The sequence below is a fragment of the Antechinus flavipes genome, chromosome 1 (genome assembly GCF_016432865.1).
Source record: "Antechinus flavipes isolate AdamAnt ecotype Samford, QLD, Australia chromosome 1, AdamAnt_v2, whole genome shotgun sequence".
NCBI lineage: Eukaryota > Metazoa > Chordata > Mammalia > Dasyuromorphia > Dasyuridae > Antechinus > Antechinus flavipes.
The window spans coordinates 173,784,832-173,788,303 of record NC_067398.1 but is presented as its reverse complement, the minus strand read 5'-3'; the positions used below and the strand labels follow the sequence as shown (position 1 = coordinate 173,788,303).

The 3,472-nt window shown below is 36.6% G+C and overlaps 1 pseudogene; it reads right to left on the bottom strand.

Moving 5' to 3' along the window:
* Positions 1-1,633: 1,633 nt before the first annotated feature.
* On the bottom strand, positions 1,634-2,871 carry LOC127544665 (alpha-enolase-like; annotated as a pseudogene).
* Between the last annotated feature and the right edge of the window lie 601 nt (positions 2,872-3,472).

Below are 3,472 nucleotides of genomic sequence, written 5' to 3'. Positions count from 1 at the left end.
TTGCTTCCTATAATTGTGTCGAATATCTCATAGCTAGTTTGGCGATTCACTGGCTTCTGAACCAGGATAGAGTAGCCAATGCTTCTTTATTTAGGCTAAGTGCCTCCCAGTAGATTCCTCTGGCACAGGGATATACAACACCCTTGGTCCCTGCACTTTACTTGCACTTGGTCATGACCTGATCCCGCCATTCATATTCACTGGAAAAGACTTTTTTTATTTTTTACTGAAGTTCTTCCAAAATATTTTCTGCTGTAAATTTGCTACACTCCAAATATTTGTGTGTTCTGTCATTCCAAAACCAGTTCAGAGGCTTGATCTGGTGTTGATCTGAGGGATACCTCAGACAAAAATCTTTCTATTCTATCATCATGGCTAAACCCCACCTCAAATGGAAGTCTTTATCCCTATATATTCTTCTCATTTATTCTACTTTTCACATTTGGACAATATTGAATAAATTCAATTTAATAAATTCAAATATAGTTTTCTTAAATATTTATTTATCATTGAATTGCATTAGGGAAATTAGAAGTTCAGATTAAGTTTGAGTTTAGACAAAGTTTAGTTAAGACAAAACAAATTATATTAGTAAATTATAAATTTATTAATAAATAGGACCTCAACTTCCTTAGCAAAATTAATAACCCAAGATAGGGAATGACTATCTTTTAAAAGATTTAGAGTAAAGCAGAATGAAGAACTGGACCTCACAGTAAGGAAAGTGATAATGGTAAAAAAAAGAACTAAATATCAAATATCAATGTCAATTTGTTTGATTATAGAGCCGAGATTGAGGAAACAATATGATTGGTTGGAAATTGGAAATAAGAAGCTAGCAACAATACCCTCCTTCTGGTGACTAAGAAATAAAATATTAGGGATAGTAAACCAGATTTCTTTGAATAACCAACCAGATGTTCTTGAAGGATAACTTGGTGATATAAAGATACTAGATTATACTCCCTGGTGTCTACCTGCATCCTGAAGTTTAACAGGCAAGTTAGGCAAGATTAGAAGAAATTCCCAGAGAACTGGATTTCTAAATCTTCAAATTTTTTGTCCTTCATTTTCAAAGAACATCAGTGATATAACAGTTGAAGTCTTTAATTGTTTATGAATTGAATTTAAGTGAGGCATAGATGCACGAAGTTGTCAGCCACTCTCGTATTTTGTTGAATTTGGTGCATACTCCCTATACACAAACATTGTGTTTTTTTGGGAAAATGGTATCCTTTTTAAATCATTATTTCTAGTACTGCAATGTAATAGGAAGCAGTGGGTTACTGAATGCTTGTATTCTGCAAACAGAAGCCACTAAGGATATGCTCAGTGTGCTTGTTGGGGGCTGTATCATAAGTATATGGCTCCACACATCAGCACTAGGGGTGGAGGTTATTCTAACCTTAACAGAACCTTAACAGGCTCTGATAAGACAGTTCGAATATAGCAGTGAGAACATCAAAGAAAGGTGGAGAGGAGAGGGAAATTAAACAGAAGAGGCCCTTACCCCCAGAAGAAAACTAGTTTAGGATTTGGTAATTCCCATTCTTGGGACAAGAGCAGATTTCCACAGAGATGCCTGGGACCTGCTAACTCTTAGCTTGGAGACCTGATCATGAGTTTACTTGGCTCAAAGGTTTCTGAAGTTCTTTCCAGCAAATTTAGCCTTGCTGCCCAGATCTTCCTCAATCCTAAGAAGCTAATTATACTTGGCCAGAATCTCAGATTGGCAGAGGGCATCAATCTTGATCTGCTGAGTATAAAGACCTATTACAAGATCTGTAATGAACGTATCTTCAGTCTCCCTGAAAAAAGGAGAAACCATTAGTCTCTATCCACTAGACTGAGCCAGCTCCCCCTCCTAAAGAAATTCAGTCAATCTGGTTTACTTTGAGTAGGAGGCAGTTGCAGGCCTTCTCATTCATAATCTTTTCAATGTGCTTGGGACTGGTCACGATAAGATGATTTCCTACCATCTGGATACCTGCAGTGGCAGTGAAAATTTTCAAAGTTTCCAAATCATCCTAATCAAAAAGATCTTTAATAGACACCACTGAATAGTCCTCAATGAACATATTGTAGAGGTCCCCAAGCTCAGAATGAGAGCTTTATCTCCTAGGATCATCAGCAGACTTGATGTCCAACTCATATTTTCCAGATCAGAAGAATTCTGAGGCAACAACATCCATGACAATTACAACCATATCAATATAGCCAGCTTTGCCTTTAGCATTCTTTAGCAGTGTCAGAGCTTCTTTATCCTCTAGATTGTTAGGAGGAAAGCTACTCTTATCCCATACAAAAGCATCTTGTCCATATTTCTGTTTAATCACATTCTTCAGGTTGTAGTAAATCTCAGCTCCAGTGCTCATGGCCTCCTTGAAAGTTGCTACTCCAATGGGAAGTATCATGAACTCTTGCATGACCAGCTTTTTACCAGCAAGAAAGCCACTATTGATCACATTGAAGACTGGAATTGGCAGGATGATTTCATTATCACCTGAAAGGTGAATGATATGGCAGTAGAGGAAAACCATTTTCTCAGCAATTCTGATCTTACTAAATAGCCAGAGACACTTCCAATATGGCATTTGCACTAAATTTAGATTGATTATCCGAGCTGTCCATCTCTATCATCAACTTATTGATCATCTCCTGCTCTACAATATTCAGTTTCTTGCTAACCACGGTCAAGGAAACATATTTATTTATTGATGTGCTAAGCTGCTTTTGAGACACTTTTCTCCATATACAGGTCCTATTGTCTTGGAGATATCATTGTGCATGGATGCCAGTACAAGCACCACTGTGCACAACAGCTTGAATGAGACATTTTTTTCCAGTGTAAAGATCAACATCAACAGTAGGATTTCCAATAGAGTAAAAGACATTTCTGGCTTGGATTTTAAGAATATTGAATTTTTGAATGGGGCTTCTTCCACTAGCCTCATAGAACAAAGTTGAAGGACAAAGGCATTTGTTTTCAAGGAGCTCACAGTCCAAAAGACAAAACAACATTGAAGTAACTGTATACCAAAAATATATAGATAGGATCAAAGATTAGACCAAGATTAAAAGGATTAGGAAAGGTCTTTTTCAGAAAGTGGGATTTGGACTTGAAGGAAGTCATAGAAGCAAAGAAGCAGAGCTTAAAAAAGGAAACATTCCAGGCTTGGGGGAGAGTTAATAAAAAAAAATACCCAGAATCAGGCTATGGAACAACCTGTGGAAAGAAGGTATTTAGTGAAAATAAGATATAAGAGTATAAAAGTTCAAAAAGTCAAATTAGGAAGAGATTTAATAGCCAAAGAGAAGATTTTTTTATTTGGTCTTGGAAATAATAGAGAGCCACTGCAGTTTGTGAAGAAGCATAGAGAGGAGTGATGTAAATGAACTTTTACTTTAAGAAGATACATTTTACAGTTGAATGGAAGTTGGTGTGGAGAGAGACTTATGAAAGCTAGTAATT